At 44.1% G+C, this 22812-nt stretch overlaps 1 pseudogene; it reads right to left on the bottom strand.

Moving 5' to 3' along the window:
• Positions 1-701: 701 nt before the first annotated feature.
• On the bottom strand, positions 702-880 carry LOC116984282 (annotated as a pseudogene).
• Positions 881-22812: the final 21932 nt, after the last annotated feature.

Here is a 22812-nt window from a genome sequence, read left to right as displayed (position 1 = left end):
GGCAGTTCTGGTGGCGGTGGCCTGAGACCGGGAGTTCGGCCGCGGGCCAGCGGCTGCGTCAGCAGGTCTGGTGAGCGGCAGCTTCGACTACCCCGGGCCGCGGTGTTTGAGCCGCGAGGACAGGTTTTAACATCGCCCGGGGGGTATCGCCTCAGCGCAGAAGGAGAAGAGGAGGGAAGAGACTGCAGCCCTAAGACTTTTGCCTCCATCACAGTGAGGAGATGTTGGGTGGACTCACTGTGGTGGATGTTAATATGTGTTTATTGTTGTTTTTTATTGTATTGTATTATATGTATGACTGCTTAAATTTCGTTCAGACTTCGGTCTGGATGACAAATAAAAGGCTATTCTATTCTATAAACGAACATGCAAAATGGTGCACTGCAGGATAATATGCTTTGCCAATAGAGCGTACTCAAATTTCCAAACTAGGTTTTACGCCTAGTGTCTATAGTGATGACGACTCCAGATTAGTCCATATGCCACCATGTTTTGGGTGAAGGTAGTTTAAACATTAGCACCTAGCCTTAATGGAAGGTTCAAGTTAAGTAGCTGGAACAGCTGCTACTAACTCCCAATACTCTTGCCACTGTTGAATGGTAGGTAAATACCATTAATTGTTACAGGTTGTGTCATACTGACTCTCCTATGCCAAGTTAAAGATAAGTGGGTAGAGTGTTGAATACCAAATAGTCAACGGTAGAGGATTTATATTTCAAGGTACTGCAATACTGGTTGATGCGTAGAGTGGACGGAACAAGCCCCTCCCCATCTCCCTGTTCCAAATCAATTGATATATGGTCCCTTGATAAGGGACGAGTCAAAATAGAACTAACAACAACAGATACTCCGCTTGATCTTAGTCAAGGCTGAGAGCGATGGTTTCAATCGTAGATCTATCTGGATTGCATGACAGCTCGGCTAAAAGAATAATAGCTAAAGCTGTGATAGCTATACCCATGGATTAGTCGTCGTTAATATCATTGGAACATGCCATGACGATAGTTCCTTAATATAGCCAGGGCTGGTTAGAATATCTGGAACCAGTTTGGCTGTAATAGCCATAGTCGATAATTAATACTGCCAAGTTATCTCCAAGTTTTTTGAATGGGTACTGAATAGTATGCATCTTTTAAGTTGATGTCTACCATTAAGTATGCTTGGAATGAAAGGTTGGCAGTTTCAATATTCCAAGCGTGGCCTGGCGAGATACTCAAGTGGCAAGTCAATGACGGTGCGACATATACCATGTTAGGATTTTTAGAGTCAAAGGTTCATACTGGGTTTATTATGACCCCTTGATATCAATGATGGCGACATTACCATCTTGGTTAGTTGGTACCAAAGGTTCATATAGGCTTCTATATGACCCCTGTATAATTATTACCCCCAGTTGCTAGTCCCTCATGTTCTTATTAGTGGGAGGATAGACCCCTAGGGTGCATGCTGTACTGGTATTGTATGGTCCCTGGGAAGGGACATATCAGATATAAACTGATAAGGCAGTTACTACTAATCTTAGCCAAAAGGCCGAGCAGGATGGGATCAAATTTAATTTTATCCTTGAATGCTTTGTTAGTACAAACCCTTCATCTTTTGTGTGATGGCAGGAACCATACTTATCTTATTTTACTGTTGTTCCGTGGTGTGTTCATCTCTTCGGTTTCCGGTTCCTTGTCCGTAGGGATGGTGTTGTTGGGGGTGGCACATTTTTCCAGGGGGCCCGCTCTGGACCCTGGCCTGAAAAAACAGGGCTTACTGGGGGTTGGCATGCGGGCCCCGAGCTTACACCAGTACTATTAGGTGGACGCCTACTGGTGGACGCGTAGAGGCACTGCTGCTGGTTTTGTGTGGTGCTCATTCCAGACCCTGCCCTCTAGATGCCGAATTTTGGATACTTCTCCAATTTTTTAGGCTTGGTTTGATAACTTAGCCAGCTAGCAGGATCTGTGGTTGAGAGGTCGGCATTCTCACAGTCCTGTAATTTTTTAAGTTGAGGGCAGGTTTTATAACTTCCTAAGAAGTTGCAGAGCACTGCAAACAGTAGGGTCAGGTGTTTTGCCATACTACCCTGTCCCTCTGAAATGAACATGCGAAATGATAACCGACGTCAGGGATATCAAACGCATTTTAAGATATTTGGGTTTTAAAGCTATGCTCAATGTACCCCCCAATAATGGTGGGCACTTTGAGTAAATGCAATTTAGGGGAGGCGTGATGAATCCAACACCTCATGACTACCTGTCTTGGAGAGGTTTTTTGAAAAGAACAGGTAGTAAGCTGGCCATCAGTTGAGACTGAAAAGCCATCTCGCTAGTGGTGGAGCCACATAGCGGCCACACCCAGCAGCTCTTCCTGATCCTGTACCTCAAGCATACTCCCGATAAACTTCAGCCAGTGACCCCTCTTCTTGACCAGTCCAGTCTGGTCCCCATCAATCCCTCGACAAGGGAGATGGCCAATGCTGTTAGGCACTGGAGTGGGAGTGTTAGCTCCCTTGGCGGACTTGCCCCTGCTCCTGAGGCAAGTCTCGCTGGAGTATTTAGCTCCATGGCCTTCCTCTGGCTTGGAGAAACAGACACTCTTGTTTCTTGTTTGAAGTGCTGATTCCATCTTCCGTGTCTGTCTCCAGCCTGAGGTTGGTCCTGACCTTGCTGTTGGCTGTCTGCCGTTTTCGGGCGGCATTTCAGCGGTTCTCCGGCGGCGAGTCTCCTTGTCGGGAGTCTGCAGGGGTGCCGGCCGGTTTTTAAATTTCCCTCCAGTCCGCTGCTGTTGGTCAGACAGCTGTTTTAGCGGACTGGGCATCAGCACAGCACCCGTGTCTGTGGACCGCAGCGTGTGCGGTCCCGTTGCCGCCTCTCCCCCTCCACTGTCGGCTCCTTCCCTGGAGTCGAACGGGGGCCGCTTCCCTCTGCTGCTTTGCTCCCCCTGGAGCAAAAACAAACGCAAAGTCCCGATTTTAAACTGAAGGTAAGTACTTACCTAACAGTCCTTTCCTTCAGGCTTGTAGCGGGAGCGCCTGACTCCCGCTGCGTTGCTGTTGCCTGCGTGAACGCAATGCCGCGCATGCGTGCTGAGCGGGCTCTTCACGTAGTCACTCACGTGACTCCAAAGTAAAATAGATAGGGTAAAGGCACGAATCTTTTGCCCAGAGTTGGGGAATCAAGTATTAGAAGACATACTGTAGGTTTACGGTGAGGGAAACATGAGGGGACACTTTTTAACCCAGATGGTGATAGATAAATGGAACAAGCTGCTGGAGGAAGTAAATGAGGCAGGTATGATCACAACATTTAAGAAACATTTGGACAGATAAATGGATAGGTTAATGTTGGAGAGATTAGGGGCAAACGCAGGCAAGTGGGACCACTGTAGATGGGGCATATTGGTCAACATAGGCAAGTTTCCACGCTTTATGATTCTGACTCTCATCAGTTTATGTTTTGCGACATAAAGAAATACAGACAGTGCTCTTTCTGTATATCTCTGTGAAGCTAGAACATGTACATCCTTGAAACAGGAAGATGTTATACAGATCTTCTGGACTGAAATGTCACAAGTATTAAAAGAGGGCCATTTTTGGTAACAGGAGAAACTTCGCCACAAATAAATCACCACCTTGATATCATTGGCATTTATTGCTGAAATGTTCTGTGTTTTAATGTCAGTCAGTATGTGCAGAGGCAGTATCTTTCTACCCTCTCAATGCAGTTTGTTCCAGCCTGCCAAATATGAACATTTGGATCACAAAGGGCATTTCTATAAAATGCAGCGCAGATTCCGACAGAATAAAGTCAAATGCCAAAGTGATTATTTTTTAGCATTTCTGACATTGCTAATATGTGCCCTTTCATTATGATAATTGACAAATGAGCTGGATCTCAAATTAAATTGCCCTTTACACAGCTGCCTATCAATCATGAAATTAAGTTTTATATCAAGTAAAGAGGAATGCAGAGGGATTTTTTTTATTCCCCCTGCTAAATGGAGACTAAAAAAAACGAACAAAATAGTAACATTTACAGAAAATGAAAAAGTGAATTGATTCAATAAATAAAACCACAGCCGTGAATTCAAATCTGACTGTAAATATTGCATTGCATTTAATTAATTTCTGCTTATATCTATTCCACTGTTCAATTCACATGGATTAGCTGTAAAATTGCATTCCATATAATGACATTTAGAATTGTGTTTTTTTTTCAAACAGCACAATACCACTGCACAGATGAGTTATATTTAAGGTATTTTTGTAACCCCAGTGTGTATTAATACTCCATTTTGTGTTCTCAAATGTCGGGAGTATTTTCATTTGCTTCCCTGTACAATACGTTAATTCACTTATCAGATGCCATCTACATGTTTTCTAGTCAGTTAACACAGCAGGGTAGAGTGTGTGTACTGACTAATATTCAATTCCATTGGGTGCATTGTGACAGAATATTGAACAGGGAGCATAACAGGCACATTGCAATGCCAACCATTTTGCATTGTGGTCCTAACTGCATTTTTACCATAGATTGTTCATGAAGTACCAGATGTGATCCATCCCTTTTCCCAAGTCGGCACAGTGGCACAGTGGCACAGTCGGCACAGTGGCACAGTGGCACAGTGGCACAGTGGCACAGTGGCACAGTGGCACAGTCGGCACATTGGCACAGTGGCACAGTGGCACAGTGGCACAGTGGGACAGTGGCACAGTGGCACAGTCGGCACAGTGGCACAGTCGGCACAGTGGCACAGTCGGCACAGTGGCACAGTCGGCACAGTGGCACAGTGGCACAGTGGCACAGTCGGCACAGTGGCACAGTCGGCACAGTGGCACAGTGGCACAGTGGCACAGTGGCACAGTGGCACAGTGGCACAGTGGCACAGTCGGCACAGTGGCACAGTGGCACAGTGGCACAGTCGGCACAGTGGCACAGTGGCACAGTCGGCACAGTGGCACAGTGGCACAGTGGCACAGTCGGCACAGTCGGCACAGTGGCACAGTCGGCACAGTGGCACAGTGGCACAGTGGCACAGTGGCACAGTCGGCACAGTGGCACAGTGGCACAGTGGCACAGTGGCACAGTGGCACAGTCGGCACAGTGGCACAGTGGCACAGTGGCACAGTCGGCACAGTGGCACAGTCGGCACAGTGGCACAGTGGCACAGTGGCACAGTGGCACAGTGGCACAGTGGCACAGTGGCACAGTGGCACAGTCGGCACAGTGGCACAGTGGCACAGTGGCACAGTGGCACAGTGGCACAGCATTAGAGCTGACTACGGTTTGATCCTGACTACAGGTGCTGTCCATTGTACTTTCTCCCTGTGACCACGTGGGATTTCTCTGGGTGCTCCGATTTTCCCCCCACATCCCAAAGACGTGCAGGTTTGTAGGTTAATTAGCCTCTGTAAATTGGCCCAAGTAAAAGTGGGATAACATTGAACAGGTGTACAGGTGATCGAAGGCCGGCATGGACTCGGTGAGCCGAAGGGCTTGTTTCCATGTTGCATCTCTAAACTAAACTAAACTAAACACAGGTGGTCATGTACAGTTTGACTGCCTATGACACTCTTAAACTTATTTGCAGTTTTTAAAGTGACAAAAGAACAATGATAAATCTTCCATGATGTAAAGTAACAAGGTTTTGGCCAGATCCTAAACAAATAATACTGTTTCCTGGATGGAGTCCAGTATTAGGGAAGCCAGCATCTAAGTGATCAATTGCTTTTCATGGGCATGTTGCATAGGTGAACAGGCCTGGAAAATTGTATTGCCCTTGTCTAAGTATTTTATTTTAAGCAGATATATATTAATTTCTTCTTCAGACACAATGCCAGATTTATCTCAAAGATGGCAGTAAGCAGCAAAGAGATACTGAAGGGTTAAAGGGAGGTTTATGGATAAAGGAAATACAGTATTCATACCAATGCAGCATTCTTTCTGGGTGAAAAATAGATATGGGCAATTTTCCAACTGAGGTCGTTTGCAGTAATCCACTTTCTCGGATCAGCCAGCTTTCAAAGAGTTGGCTTAGCAGACTAGAAATAAGAAAATAAAGAATTATATGGAGTCTTTTCCATCCCCTTCAAGAAACTCCAATATAACATAACGGCTCATGATAAGTGAAATATGGCAGTCTATGTATGCAGAGCAAATTGCATAAAGTGCAGTGCGCTAGTGATCAAATATGCTTGGGAAAGGAATGAATATTGTCACAGATTCTACAATTTTAATATGGGAGTAAATTTTGGTTAACGTTAACTAAACCTCATACGTTTTTTGAACTATGGTGCAGATTTGGCAATAATTCTTCCATGCCCCTCATTATTTTTGACCTATTTATTATGTCATTGTATTTGATCCTGGTATTTTTCTCCTTTTCCCCTCAGAGGAATAGATTTCCTTTTCACATCTCGTAACATACTCTTTAACACTCTTAAATTTTTCTGGCATTTTTATTTTCAGTTCGATCTCCCAGTTAATATTTTCAGTGCCCTCCAGCAGTGTGAGCTTTATCTTGTGCAGTATTTATAAGATGTGAGTTTGCTGATAAATCAGATTTTTACAAATGCGGTGTTAAGATTTACACAGCTAACTAGTCATTCAGTAAGACGTTTACCTTGAGTGGAAATGAGGTAGATGTTAGCTTTTGCTTATTCCTGATTTCAAATTCCTTTACCATTAGTGTTCATACATTTAGCTGTCGAGATCCCTAGCTGTGGGGTTGCCTCTCTTCAGAACGGAGCTCTTTTTTGACAGGTTTTTGGTAATTTGCTTTAACATCTCCATATGTGGCTGTGTGTTATTTTCGACCTTAAGACATTCTTGAGCAGAATTAGGCCATTAGGTCCATTGAGTCTGCTCCGCCATTCAATCACGGCTGATCTATTTTTCACTCTCAACCCCATTCTCCTGGATTCTTCACTTGATCTTTGACATGCTTATTAATCAAATACCTATCAATCTCCACTTTAAAATTACCCAATGACTTGGCCTCCACCGCCATCCATAGCAATGAATTCCGCAGCTTCACAACCCTCTGGTTACAGAAATTCCTCCTCATCTCCATTCTAAAGGTATTCTAAGGCCTCTGGTCCTAGATTCTCACTACTGGAAACATCCTCTCCACATCCACTCTATCTAGGCATTTCATTATTCGGTAGATTCAATGAGATCCCCCTTCCCCTTTTGATTTATAATGGCCTTGTGAAGTATCTTCTGACATTTTACAATGTGAAAGACCGCTTTCCATTGCTCATCTGTTCTACACTAAGTTAGCTAATGTTAGCCAGCAGATTACTGTAGATACAGATTGCTTCAGTTTCTCTCCTTTGGAGAATGGAACCTTAGAGACCTGAAATATCACCTATCCATGTTATCCAAAGATGCTGCCTGACCTGTTGAGTTACTCCAGCACTTTGTGTCCTTTTGTGTATTAACCAGCATCTGCACTTCCTCGTTTCGACATCCATCCAAACAATTTGTCGCGAGATTTATAGAGTCATACAGCACAGGTCATTTGGCCAAACATGTCCAGACCAATCAAAATGCCTATCTACTGTATGTGATCCCATTTGCTTGCATTTGACCCATAATCTTTTTAAGATCTTTTTTTCATGTACCTCCCTCACTATATGCCAAATATTTTAAGCACCAGAGACTTGCGTTCGATCCTGATTACAGGTGAGGTCTGTATGGAGCCCGTAAGTTCTCCCTGTGACCACATGGGTTTCCTATTGCTGCTCCGGTTTCCTCCCACACTCCAAAGACGTACAGGTTCGTTGGTTAATTGGCTTCTGCAATTTGTGCCTTGTGTGTAAGATGGTGTTAGCGTACGGGGTGATCGCAAGGCGGCTCAGACTTGTGGGCCAAAGGGCCTGTTTCCATGCTGTATCTCTAAACTCAAAAGTCTACCACTTTTTCTAACATCCCGTTCTATATACCCATCACTCACAATGTGAAAAACCAATCCCACAGATCTCCTTTGAAGCTTTCTCCTTGCATCTAATCTAATTGTATTCTTCTCATTTGCTCGCATCATCTCCTGTCCCACACCCACCAGGATTCTCTCATTCACTCGGCAGCAGTGGGGCAGCACAGTGACGCAGCAGTAGAGTTGCTGCCTTACAGCGCTAGAGACCCGTGTTTGATGCTGACTATGGGTGCTGTCTGTATGGACTTTGTACGTTCTCCCTGTGACCACATGGATTTACTCCGGATGATCCTGTTACCTCCCACACTCCAAAGATGTACAGGTTTGTAGGTTAATTGGCTTCGGTAAAATTGTTCCTAGTGCATGGGATAGTGTTAGTATACGGGGTGATCACTGGTCTGCGCATACTCGATGGGCCGAAGGGCCTGTTTCCATGCTCGAAAGTCATTCATACACTAGGTTCAATAAAATCTACTGACTCGCATGTCTTTAAGGGCCTGTCCCACGAGCATGCGACCTGCATGCGGTGAGCGTGACCAAACCGGAAGCGGGGGCCGCGCGGAGGTTGAGTGAGTGACGTGAAGTTTGAGCGAAGTCCGCGGGAAGTTCACGCGTGACGTATGGCGTCAAGACGCTGCGTCCGGTGTCGAGACGCTGCATATGCCCGTTGAGGCGGTGCGTACGGCGTCGAGGCGGCTGCGGGCCGGCAGGCCGTTGCCGCGCGGAATTTTTGAACAAGGTCAGTTTTTCAGAGCCCCGCGCGATGTCGGGACCAGCTCCGCACAACTCCATACGGCTTCGGCGATCGAAGTGGGACCGGCCCCGCGAGGTCGTACGGCTCAAGTGACCACGTTACGTCGCACTTGCCGCATGGAGTCGCATGCTCGTGGGACAGGCCCTTTAGGATGTGGGAGAAAGTTCGAGCAGTGGGGGAAGCCCTCATTGTCTCAGGGAAAATGTGTAAACTCCCTGCGCACATCGACGCAGGTCACGTTTGAACCTCTGCTAGCTGCATGACTGCTCCACCCCTGCAGTCATGCTTCTCAGTTTTGGATATTTCATGAAAAAATATAGATTTGAATTAGTTTAGTTTAGAGATACAGCGCAGATACAGGCCCTTCGGCCCTCCGATGAGCGATCCCCATACACTAGCACTATCCTACACACTAGGGACTGTTTACAATTATACGAAGCCAATTAACCTACAAACCTGTACGCCTTTGGAGTGTGGGAGGAAATCAGAGCACTCGGAGAAATCCCACGTGGGTCACGGGGAGAACGTACAAACTCCGTGCAGACAGCACCCGTACTTAGGATCGAACCCCGGTCCCTGCCGCTGTAAGGCAGTAACTCTACCGCTGCACCACCGTGCCGCCCCAAATCTCGAACGATTTGGTTCTGATACAGATCACATAGGAAAAGGTGATAAACTAGCTGTAGTAATGAAGAACGGCAGTTCCTGTACAGTTCCTGTAACCATAATTTAGCTCCTTCATATGGTCGTAGTCAAACAGCATGGAAACAAGCCCTTCGGCCCATGCCGACCGATGCCCCATCTATATTAGGCCCACCTGTCCATGTTTGTCCCATATCTCTCTAAACCTTTCCTGTCCATGTACCTAAATGTCTTTTAAGTGTGATAAATAATTTGGTATTTTTCCGAATATTAATTCAGAGGAGAAGCAAAGGAATGGTGAGCTAATTAAAGAAACAGACTTTAACTGAATGAGTGCATGCAATTGCAATTGATTCACAATGTCTGTAAGAAGAATTGTTTGGTAATTATGTAATTGAATGTTTTTTCTCCAAATATCTGCGAAACAACTAACATCTCAGAGGCAGGAATAAAAATTCACTGGTCATTCAAGAGACGTACAGGTTTGTAGGTTAATTGGCTTGGTATAAATGTAAAATATAAAATTGTCCCTAGGGTGTGTAGGGCAGTGTTAATATATGTGGATCACTGGTCAGTGTAGAATCGGTGGGCCATAGGGCCTGTTTCCAAAGTCATATCTCTAAAACTAAAAAACTAAAAAACTAACGATAGTTGAAGCCAATAACTGGCAATTGTTTTCTTTGTACGCCTATAATGGGTTGAATGATCTCTCTAAACTGTATTTATTTTTCTGATCTTTGTCATTGCTAACTAATCCGTTGACTTAGAACTTTCTATAGTTGAATGTGAAAGAGTTATAAACCACATTTAATAACTATTTGTTGTTAAATTTAAATTCATTGAAATATCTGTGAGTTAAATACCTTACCCAATATATTACTGAGGCGCTAGCTAGAATTTTATAGATTGATGCCTGCTATAGTCATACTGCATGGAAACCGGCCCTTCAGCCCAACTTGCCCACACTGACCAACATACCCCATTTACACTAGTCCCACCTGCCTGCATTTCACCCATATCCCTCTGAACATATCCTATCCAAATGTGATAGTGCCTGGTTTAACTGCCTCCTCTGGCAGCTCGTTCCATGTACCTATCACCCTTTGTGTCAAAAGGTTGCCCTACAGGTTCATATAACTATTTTCCTCCCCTCACCTTAAAACTATGCCCATTGTTTCTTGATTCCCCTACTCGGAGTAAAAGACTCGGTGCGTTATCCCATCTATTTCTCGCATTAAATTTTACACCTCTATAAGAACACCCCTCATCCTCCTGCGCTCCATGGAATAAAGTCCAAGCCTGTTCAACCTCTCCCTATAGCTCAGGCCCACAAGTCCTGGCAACATCTTTCCTATAACAGGGTGACCAAAATTGAACAATATCTTCTAAATGTGACCTCACCAATGTTGTGCATAGCTGTAACCTGACCTCCCAACTTATATACTCATTACTGAAGACAAATGTGCTGAAAGCTTTCTTGACCACCCCATCTACTTGTGACACCAGTTTTCAAGGACTATGTAGCTGGACTCCTAGATCCCTCTACAGTTCTGTTCTGGATCTCCAGTGAGGTTGTTGCTGTAAGTATGGGCTAATGCTTTCAACTTATGCAATGTTCTACGAAGCATTCTTAATTGGAACTAATTATTGTAGAGGGAAGACATGTAAATTAATTCTTGGTGGGAATCCACTGCTGAGTTTAGGTTCATGTTCTCCACGTGGAGAAAGGCCAAGGAATGAAGCTAATGTGATTTTAAAGAGTGGCACAGCCTCTGTGGTCCTCTGTGGTACATTGGGTCCTCAGCAATGTACAATTCATACTCATGACACAGATGAAGGGATGTAATGTATTGTGTTCAAGAAAATGCAATAATTAAGGAAGCCCATCGACACCTCTACTTCTTTAGCAGATTGAGGAGATTCAGTATGTCGATGAATACTCTCTTGAACGTCTACAGGTATAGGGTAGAGAGGATATTGATTGGTTGCATCATGGCTGGGTTCGGAAACTCGAATGCCTAGGAATGAAGATTACAAAAAGTGGTGAACACTTCCCTATCCATCATTAGTACTGAACTCCCCACCATCGAAGGGAGTTGCTGCTTCAAAAGGTCAGCCAGCATCATCAAGGACCCACACCACCCCAGCCATGCTTTCAATTCACTCCTGCCATCGGGAAGAAAGTACAGGAGCCTGAAAATTGTTACGTCCAAGTTTAGGAACAGCTTCTTCCCAACAACCATCAGTCTATGAACTCCAACTGAACTATGAACTGGCTTGATTACACTAGAGTCTTCGGGGGTTTTTTTGCACAATATCACTCTTTTTATTTACTGAACATTTTTTAGTCCGAAGAAGGGATCCAACCCGAAACGTCGCCCATTCTTTTTTCTCCAGAGATGCAGCCTAACCTGCTGAGTTACCCCAGCACTTTGTGTCTACCTTTGGTATAAACCAGCATCTGCTTTCTCTTTGTTTCTATTCTTTTTTTTAAATAGTTGTTTATGATATTATCCATTGTGCACTGTTTACAAACCTGTTCTGCTGCTGCTAGTAAGAATGTAATTGTTCCATTTTGGTACTAATGACAATAAAGCACTCTTTACTCTTGAGATCGCTGATGATATCAAACAGGACAGGAAAGCAAACTGCATGGAGACAAAGGTTTGGAAAGAATAGAAGCAGCTTAAGTGAATGGGCAAGATTGGAAAGATGGACTATAATGTGGTAGAATGTGAGATCATAGATTTTGCTTGTAAAAAGTGAAAAGCTTGTCTTTTAATGGTAAATAAATCTAGCTAATATTGGTTTGCAGCTGGATTCTTGTATGGTGAGAAATATATCGCAAGAAGTTACTTCGAGTCATGGAGTCCCAGCCATGCAGTGTGAAAACAGCCCCTTCGGCCCAACTTTCCCACACCGGCCGACATGCCCCATCTAAACTAGTCTCACCATACATGCTTTTGGCCCAAATCCCTCTAAACCTACCCTATCCATGTACCTATCTAAATGTTTCTTAAATGTTTAGAAACTCATAGGAATAGTGAATATTTAACAAGGCAAATAACAGGTTGGCCTTTACTGCAAAGACTTTACTACCGAGAATAAAAGTTGAGGAAGATTTTCTGCTACTGCACAGTACTTTTGCTGAGATCCTACAGGCATACCTGCAGTTTTGTTTTATGTACGTTAGACGGGATATATTGATCTTTGAGGTAGCGTGAGGTCGTTTCATTAAATTAGGCTTGTCCGTCGAGAAGAAATTGAGTAAAATCAGAGGTAGACACAAAATTCTGTAGTAACTCAGCGGGTGAGGCAGCATCTCTGGAGAGAAGGAATGGGCAACGTTTCGGTTCGAGACCTTTCTTCAGACTGATGTCAGGGGAGGGGTCGGGACAAAGTTCTACGAAGCATTGGAACTAATTATTGTAGAGGGAAGTAAAATCGAGCTGTGTTCAGAGCAACAGGAGTTGATCTCACTGAAACATAATTTGAAAGAATCCAACATGATAGATGTAGAGAGACTGTTTTCTCAGGCTGAGGAAAACTTGACCTGATATTTATGGAATCAAGAAACAAAGTCAACTGCTCAGGAGTGAGATGAAAATGATTTTGCTCCAGTCACTTTAAATATTTAGAATTCTTCAACCTCAGAGGGCAAGTGGTGCCTCGTGATTGTGTAAACACAAAAAAAAATCAATACATTTTTGAACGTTCAGGGAGGTGTGAATTTTGAAGCATTGTCTCATCCATAATCTTACTGAAAGATGAAGCAGGATCACGGGAACATTGTCCTACTGTTGATTCTAGTTATATGTTTTGATGTGTACATGAGTAAAGCAAGAGGCCTTCTTAAATCTTTGACCATGTTCTCATAGCATTAATGATCCCTGTCTTAACTCCATCCTCTTGTCTTGGCTCCGAATTCTTTTATACCCTCAGCTGAAAGATCTGAGTGTCAAAGACTGATCAAAGATCTGAAATTATTAATTAAACTGCCATGCCAAAAATATGCTACATGGGTGACTAAAATGGTTAGATATATTGCTATTACTGTCAGCATGGTGCTCATTACATTCCCTTTACAATACTTGGCGCATTTATGATCATCTTATATCCAGTAATGACCCAGATACTTTGCAAATAGTCTTCTAACATTCTAATTATAGCTTTAATCAGATTACCTTTGGAAAGGTTTTCTGTTATATTGATTAAGACCTGCCAGCCTCCATATTTGGTTGGATCATTATCCTTGAGTTAATCACAATATCTGCTTCTAAATGTTCATTACTGAAATTGCACTTTAACATTTACGCTGATATTTCCGCCTGAATATTAATTGGACCACCTTGTGGTGACAGTTTCCCTGGTATTAAATTAAATCTTAAAAATAAATATGTGGAATATTAAGAACTGGGTTGTGATGTGCAGAAAATAAGTCACAGCCTGCTTATCCCACTCCCCTTCATATGAATAAAGCATTTAGCTACTTATTAGTGAAGATCCATGGTTGTTTTAATTCATGGGAGCAGCAATGTGGCTCGGCGGTAGAGTTGCTGCCTTACAGCGCTTGCAGCGCCGGAGATCCGGGTTCAATCCTGACTACGGGTGCTGTCAGTACGGAGTTGTATGTTCTTCCCCGAACCACGTGGGTATTCTCTGAGATCTTTGGTTTCCTCACACACTCCAAAGACGTACAGGTTTATAGGTCAATTGGCTTGGTATAAGTATAAATTGTCCCTAGTGTGTGTAGGATAGTGTTAATGTGCAGCGATTGCTAGTCGGTGCGGACTCAGTGGGCCGAAGTGTCTGTTTCCATTCCGTATCTCTAAACTAAATAAACACAGAAAGCATGAAAGGACTCTATTCCTTGGAGCGTAGGAGGGTGATGGGTGATCTTACAGAGGTGCACAAAATCATGTGAGGTATAGGTCGGGTAGACGCACAGAGACTCTTGCCCAGAGTAGGGGAATTGAGAACCAGAGGACATAGTTATAAGGTGAGGGGGTAAGATTTAATAGGAACCCGAGGGGTAACTTTTTCACGCAAAGGGTGGTGGGTGCATGGAACGAACTGCCGGAGGAGGTAGTTGAGGCAGGTGCTATCACACCGTTTAAGAAACATTTTGACAGGTACATGGATTGGACAGATTTAGAGGGATATGGGCCAAATGTAGGCAGGTGGGGTTAGTATAGATGGTATATGTTGGTTGGTGTGGACAAGTTGGGCCAAAGGGCTTGTTTTCCCGCTGTATAACTCTATATAGATTGTTCAATTCAACAGTCCATACAGATACTCTATATAGATTGTTCGACTTAACAGTTCATACAGATATTGTGTTTATTTTGAGTCACCTACCAACCTTCCTCATCTAAATGCTCCACTCCCTTCTCCCTCAAGTGGTTATCTAGCATCTCCTTGCACACAGTGCACCTTATTGTGCTCCACTTTCAAATGATTGGATTGAGGAAAGGTAAGGCATCAGCATCAAAAGTGTGCTTCACCTTTCATCTTTTAAGCTATACGTACCTCTCCATGCCTTTTGCTTGAACCTTAATGATTGCCTGAGGGATTGTCAAAGGGTTCTGGTGTGAATAAAAATCGATTTATTCCCCAGAGACCCAATGCGCTTCGTTCAGCTGCCGTTTCACATTGACCATTTTGGTGGACTGGGCGGGAGAACAAGAACAATACAGCTCCAAGTGGTTGGTATTCTTGTTAGAAATGAGAGTTAGAGGATGTAGAATTGGTACGGATATGGTTAATGACCCCCCCAAAGGTGGGCTTTCCATCAATCATTGTGCACTGCTGCTTTGTACTAGTGCTGGGCCTCTCCTGTCATCACATAACTGAACCACTGCTCAACAACTGGAAGAAGCTCACACTAGAGCTGATTGTAAGGATCATCTATGAATTGAAGGTTAGTTGCTGATTGATTGTTACTGGCTGTAGACATGACTTTGCAAGTGCTTTCAAGTTCTTCAAAGTTGCTTAAGTCTACAGGGAGCGGAGTGGTAGGAGCTGAAGGATATTGTATTGACATAGAGGCTTCAGCATAAGCCAATTGCTCCCAAAGTGAATGCATTAGTAAGCATTTCTTCTGGACTGAAGCAGCACGAGAAAGATAAGCTGAAAATGCTGAGCACAATATATTCAGGAGGTGGCGGAGAGGAGAATAGGATACCATATACCATAGCAGGACACCATATTTAGTTTGGAGATACGGCACGGAAACAGGCTCTTTACCCCACCTAGTCCACGCTGACTAGCGATCCCCGTCGCTAGCACTATCCTGTACACAAGAGACAATTTACAAATTTTTCCAAGCCAATTAGCCTACTACATACAAGACATGTATGTCTTTGGAGTGTGGATGGAAACCAGGGATCACGGAGAAAACTCATGCAGGTCACGGGGAGAACGTTCAAACTCTGTACAGACGGCACCATAGCCGGGATCGAACGCAGGTCTCTTGCGCTGTACGGCAGCAACTCTACCAGGAGATTGCATTGATTCATCTTTTCAAGGAATATTTAATGTTTAACTACATTGATTAGTCTGACATCACATACTGGGTAATGATGGTAGATTTCGGAAAATATTAATAGTGGTGCTGGCTCAAAAGGTTAGATTCCCCAGTTGTGCTTTTATTTTTAACGTTCTCTAAGTTCATATTTTCTTTGCTGGAGGCCATTAGCTAATTAAATTGATACAAGAATGTAGAGGCATTGTGGTTATCATTAACAATGATTAGTTTTCAACAACAATTCTGTATTATTGTTTGAATTCCACAATTGTTGTAGTGGGACATTTTGAACCACCTGGTTTTTGGATTACTAGTCTTGGCATCTGGAGTACTGTGTAATAACAAGGAACTGTAGATTGTGATGTATACCGAAGTTAGACACAAAATGCTGGAGTAACTCAATGGGTTATGGATAAGGACAACATGGATAGGTGATGTTTTGGGTGCAATCAATCTGAAGAAGAGACCCGGTCCGAAATGTTACTTATCCATTTTCTCCAGAGATGCTGCCTTACCTGCTGAGTTGCACCGGCATTTTGTGTTTAACTGGAATACTACTTTGGCAATTTAACAGCTGTACCATCATTTTACCTTCAAGAGATATTTGAATCTGATCATAATTTCTCTTCCTCTGTAGTCCATGGTCACATTGAAGGTGGTTACTGTGGCTCGCTATGCAAAGAGGGTAAACTACTGCACAAAGTAAAGGACAGGGCAAGTGCTGGACTTTGAAGGATTGCCTGTTTCCCTGTGGTTCAGAGTGGCATTGACTGCACACATTTCACTTTGCTTACATCTTATGTCAACTCTGCCATACACTTGAAATGATAGACTCACTCCCACAATATAGATGATTGAGGAACAGCATCTCATATTTCGCTTGGGTAGCTTACAAGCATTATGAATATTGATTTATCTAACCAAGTAACTCCAGCATAGAGTCCTTTCATGCTTTCTGTGTCCATTTGTGTATTAACCAGCATCGACAGTCTGAAGAAGGGACTTGACACAAAATGTCACCTATTCCTTTTCTCTAGAGATGCTGCCTGACCTGCTGAGTTACTCCAGCTTTTTGTGTCCATCTTCGGCGTAAAGTAGCATCTGCAATTCCTTCATACACTCCTATTGTTCCTTGTTTCCTCAAGTAAGTAGGATACTAGCATTATCTCACGGCATAAGATAATTAACCTGAAATATAAAGCGTGAGCAAATCAATGCAGACAGATACAGATGGAACTAAGCTGACCAGTCAAACATCACAGTGAATATGATTAAAATACTTTAAATTGCTTGTTGACCTGTAATGTTTTATTCCTGAGTTATAAATGTTAAGATTCATGGTTAATTTGCTGCAGGGTGAAACAATTAAACATTGCAACAAGTTGAAAGAGAAAACAGACAATGGGAAACCTCAAGAAGGTCCTGGTTGCAGACAGAATCTTTAATGTCACACAAAGCTTTAATCAATCCTGCAACAGAATAGTACAGTCTTCCAAGTTCAGAAGGGAAAAAAAAAATCCATTGCTAATGAAACAGACACATTATGGAGTAAAACCATTAGCCTCTCGTTAGTAATTTTTACTGATCTACAAACGCTGATTGCCTTTGTTAATTACTTGCTCCAGGGAGGAAGACACCATGGCAAAATAGTTGACAAAAGGTAGCAGAGTGTTGGAATTAAGAAAAAGGAGCCTGCATTTACACAGAGCCGTTCCAAACTTCAGAGGTTCCCAAAGTTCTTTACCATCGATTATGTTTTTTAGAATATATTCTATGTGGTTGTGTAGTAATGGTTGTACCTAGATTACATCATAAATAGCAACTTGTACAGCAGTAGAGTTGCTGCCTTGCAGCGCCAGAGACCCAGATTCAGTCCTGACCACAGGTACTGTCTGTACGAAGTTTATACGTTCTCCTTGTGACCATGTGGGTTTTCTCTGGGTGCTCCAGTTTCCTCCTACACTCCAAAGGCCAACAGATTTGTAGCTTTATTGGCTTTAGTTAAATTGCAAAATAGTGTTAGTGTGCGGGGATCACTGGTCAGTACGGACTCGGTGGGCCAAAGGGCCTGTTTCCACGCTGTATGTCCAAAGTCTAAATACCTGTAGACCATGGCAATTTTATTTATACATTTTAAAGTGATTTTGAAGGAGAAGATGAAGACGAATGATTCCCTTTATTGATGTGGAATGAATAGTGGTCAGGACATAGGGTAGAATATCTCTGAGTTTTTAATTATTTAGTTTTGAGATACAGCAAGGAAACAGGCCCAAGTCCACGCTAACCATTGATCACCCGTTCACACTAGTTTACCCATTTTAGCATCCATTCCCCATGCATTAGGGGCCTTATTTACAGAGGCCGAATAACCCACAAACCCATATCTTTGGGATGTGGAGGAAACCGGAGCACCCGAGGGAAACCTTCGCGATCACAGGGAGAATGTGCAAACTCCACACCGACAGCACCCTAGGTTAGGATCGATCCTAGGTTACTGACGCCGTGAGGCAGCAGTTCTGCCAACTGACACAGTGTGCTGCACTAAGTAATGCAGGTTATAATAGCATTGTAAATTATTTCAAATGGATCCTTGCTTTACTTCTATACTGAATGATATGAACACAAGTAGTGTCTATTTGAGAGGCGGCACAGCGGTAGAGTTGCTGCATTACAGCGCATACAGCGCCGGAGACCCGGGTTCGATCCCGACTACGGGTGCTGCCTGTACGGAGTTTGTACATTCTCCCCGTGACCTGCATGGGTTTTCTCCGAGATCTTCGGTTTCCTCTCGCACTCCAAAGACATACAGGTTTGTTGGTTAATTGGCTTGGTATAAGTGTAATTGTCCCTAGTTTGCGTAGGATAATGTTAATATGCGGGGATCGCTGGTCGGCATGGACTTGGTGGGCCAAAGGGTCTGCTTTCACGCTGTATCTCTAAATTAAACTAAACTAATCTGTTGTTTCAGTGTGTATTATAAATCTAGTGCATGGTGGACAAACCTCAATCTTATACACACACTCTCCCAGTACCAGCAACTAAGACTGAACTGAATTGAGTTTAGTTTCTCATACAGTTCAGTAGAATCTTTTTTTGTCCTTCTGTACCAAAGATTTGGAGGCATGGTGGCACAGCAGTAGAGTTGGTGCCTTATATTGCCAGAGAGCTCAGCTCAATCCTGATTATGGCTGCTTCTCTCTCCCTTCCTCTCTCCCCCTCTCTCTCCCTTCTCTCTCTCCCCTTCTCTCTTTCTCTCCTCCCCCAATCTCTCTCCCTTCTCCCTCTCTCTGTTCCTCCTTCTCTCTCTCCCCACTTATGCAGAGCAGCTATGGAAGTTGGATTGCTGGATTAACTCAGACCATTCTTCAGACCTGAAGACTGAGTTTGAAGAGTCTCGACCCGAAACGCCACCCATTCCTTCTCTCCAGAGATGCTGCCTGTTCAGCTGAGTTACTCCAGCATTTTGTGTCTATCTTTGGTGTGACAGTTGTCTCATTGCATCGGCTTTGTGTATTGCACCCCTAGAAGAGACGCTTTACATGCCGCTTGCATCTAGGTGCTGTATTTTCACACGGACCGCTGCCAGTTTTCCATTTTGCCAGAGAGAAGGGAGAGAGATGGGGGAGAGAGAGAGGAGTGGGAGAGAGAGGAGGAGAGAGAGAAGGGGGAGAGAAGGGAGCGATAGGGGGAGAGAGGGGGGGGGGGAGAGAAAAGGGGAGAGAAAGAGAGAAGGGGAGAGAGAGATGGGAGAGAAAGGGGGAGAGAGGAGGGGGAGAGAGAATGGAGAGAGAGCGGGAGAGAGAGGAGAGGGGCATAGAGAAGGTGGGAGAGAGAGAGAAGGGAGAGAGAGGAGAGAGAGAGAAGAGTGGAGAGAGAAGGGGAGATGGGAGCATGGGGGTCATTTTTCCAAGGCATAGGTTACCGGGCAATCTGAACCCAAGTATCAAGTTGCAAGCGGCCGAAGGTATGCATCCCTCGGGACAGCCCCCGCTGTGGGTCGGGTGGAGCGGAGGTGTGGGACAATGTTCATTCCTCCACAGTGATGTGATGGATGAACGAGTCTGGACCAATTGCTGACAAGTTCTGTCCCCTGGCAACATCATGTCCGTTATTTGACTTTTCTGTTGAGCGGCAGTCAGTTCGTTGGCTTGTAGGTGACGCCATCTTTCGGGTAGGTGGCGTTTTGACAGAGCGGCCATTCGGTGAGTTTGCTTTTAGGCAACGCAGCTTTTTGGTTAGTTGGCTTTTAGGTGTCCCGCCCTTTTGGTTAGTTTGCATTTAGGCGTCCCATGCTTTCGGTTAGTTGGCGTTCGTACTCTTTCGGTTTTTTGCCGTTTCGAGCTCGTTTCCATTCAGTTCTTTGGCTTCAACTTCTTTGCTTCGGCTTCTCGTCCATCGGCGCCACGTCCGCACACGAAACTATGATCTATCGGGGAACCTCCTTGCCTGAGCTCATCTGTCGCTGGCCCCAATTTGTCCCGTGTTGTTTATTTCCACTTTCTTCCCCCACTCTCCCTACCACAATCAGTCTGAAGCAGGGTCCCGACCTGTAATGTCACCTACCCACGTTCCCCAGAGATGCTGCCTGTTCGGTTAGGTTAATCTAGTTTAGAAGTCCAGGCCGACCGGCGATATCCGCACACTAACGCTATCCTACACACACTAGGGAAAATTTACAATTTTACTGAAGCCAATTAGCCTACAAGCTTGTACGTCTTTGGAGTGTGAGAGGAAACTGGAGCTCCCGGAGAAAACCCACGCAGGCCACGGAGAGAACGTACAAACTCCGTATTGACAGCACCTGTAGTCAGGATCGAACCTGGGTCCCTGACAGTGTTAGACGGCAACTCTACCACTGTGCCACCAAGCCATCCTTGTATGATTCTTGTTCTACTGTGAATCCAGTGTTGTAAGTAAAGGTCAAAACTGCACACGCAACATAATTTTCAATAGCTGACAATAAAGTCTACCTTTTTTTAATACCATTTTTCTAGTTATATCCTCCAGTATCAAATTGCATTTAATAATGTCCCTGAGAAACCTTGCAATGTTTTCGCAGCACCTTCAGAAGCACCTTGATTGTGCATTGTGTGACTTTGCTTCTCACTGATAATCCAGTCGTTTTGTTTGATTTTTCTTGGGCAGACACATCATGGAAACCAAATCCTCAAATTTCTTACCGTCAAACCTTTGCGGTGGGAATGGCAATTTGTTGAGGATGATCTGTTTTTTGGTCCACATGAGTCACAGCGTTGACGCAGATATGTAATAAATATGCCTTATTAAGTCACTTGAGCACTGACACGAGGCAATATTTCTATGAATAATAATTCCTGATGTGACATTTAATTGATGCATTGCCTTAATGAGACTTTGTAATCATTTGCAGAATGGAGGACCAGTTAGAATACTAACCCGAGGCATTTTAGAATTATGTTAATTTCTTGAGCTACATTTTTTTCCTCTTTGACATTATTTGTCATCTCAAGATTATAAACCACACTCAAGTAGGAAGGAGGACTGCTCTCCTTGAATTTGATGGAGCTGGTTCCTCCACTAAATGATTTCTCCTCGCTCTTTCTTTGGACTTTAGACTTTTGAGGAAGGACATTTTTGCTATTGAGGGAGTGCAGTGTAGGGACTGTCATATGCTGAGAGAATTGAACGGCTGGGCTTGTACACTCTGGAGTTTAGGATAAGAGAGGATCTTATTGAAACATATAAGATTGTTAAGGGTTTGGACACGCTAGAGGCAGGAAACATGTTCCCGATGTTGGGGGAGTCCAGAGCCAGGGGCCAGAGTTTAAGAATAAGGGGTAAGCCATTTAGAACGGAGACGAGGACATTTTTTTTCTCACAGAGAGTTGTGAGTCTGTGGAATTCTCTGCCTCAGAGGGCGGTGGAGGCCGGTTCTCTGGATACCGGATAGGGCTCTTGAAGATGGCAGAGTCAGGGGATATGGGGAGAGAAGGCAGGAATGGGGTACTGCTTGGGGATGATCAGCCATGATCACATTGAATGGCGGTGCTGGCTCAAAGGGCCGAATGGCCTACTTCTGCACCTATTGTCTATTGTCTATTGAGATGCAGCGCAGAAACCATTTGCCCCATAGAGTCTGCACCAGCCAGCGATCACCCCGCACACTAACACTATCCTACACACGAGGACCAATTTTACAATTTTGCAGAAGCGAATTAACTTACAAACCTGCAGGTCTTTGGAGAGTGTGGTGAAATTGGAGCACCCGGAGAAAACCCACACAGTCACAGGGAGAATGTACAAACTCCACACAGACAACATCCATCGTCAGGATTGAACCCGGGTGTCTGGCGCTGTAAGGCAGCAACTCTACTCCTGTGCCACCGTGCTGCCACTTCTGGAGGCAGTGAGAAAGAGGAGGATGTAATTTAGAAATTCCTGTGTACCCAGACTTTGTTTAAGAAGGAACTGCAGATGCTGGAAAATCAGTCTGAAGAAGGGTCTCGACCCGAAACGTTGCCTATTTCCTTTGCTCCATAGATGCTGCGTCACCCGCTGAGTTTTTCCAGCACTTTGGTGTACCCAGACTTTCCTTCTTGAAGGTCATTCATGAACTATGTGCATTAATTTTAGCTTTAGGTTTAGCTTTGTTACATGTATCGAGGTGCTGTGAAAAGCTTTGTTTTGCATGCTATCCAATTATATAAGTTAATACGAAATATTAATACAATCAAGTCAAACTCAAGTACAACAGGTCAAGTATAGGGGAAGATACAGAGTGCGGAGTACAATTCTCAGCTTTGTAGCACACCTTATTCATAGACATAGTCCAATTTCTGCAGTGGGATAGAGGTGCATCGGAAGGGCCATTCAGAAGTCTAATAACAGAGAGGTTGAAGCTGTTCTGGTGTGCATTTTCAAGCTTATGTATCTTCTGCCTGATGGGAGCTGGAAGAAAGAAGGAATGACCAGAGCGGGACAAGTTGCT

The sequence above is a fragment of the Amblyraja radiata genome, chromosome 19 (assembly GCF_010909765.2).
Source record: "Amblyraja radiata isolate CabotCenter1 chromosome 19, sAmbRad1.1.pri, whole genome shotgun sequence".
NCBI lineage: Eukaryota > Metazoa > Chordata > Chondrichthyes > Rajiformes > Rajidae > Amblyraja > Amblyraja radiata.
This window is presented reverse-complemented; position numbering and strand designations above follow the sequence as displayed.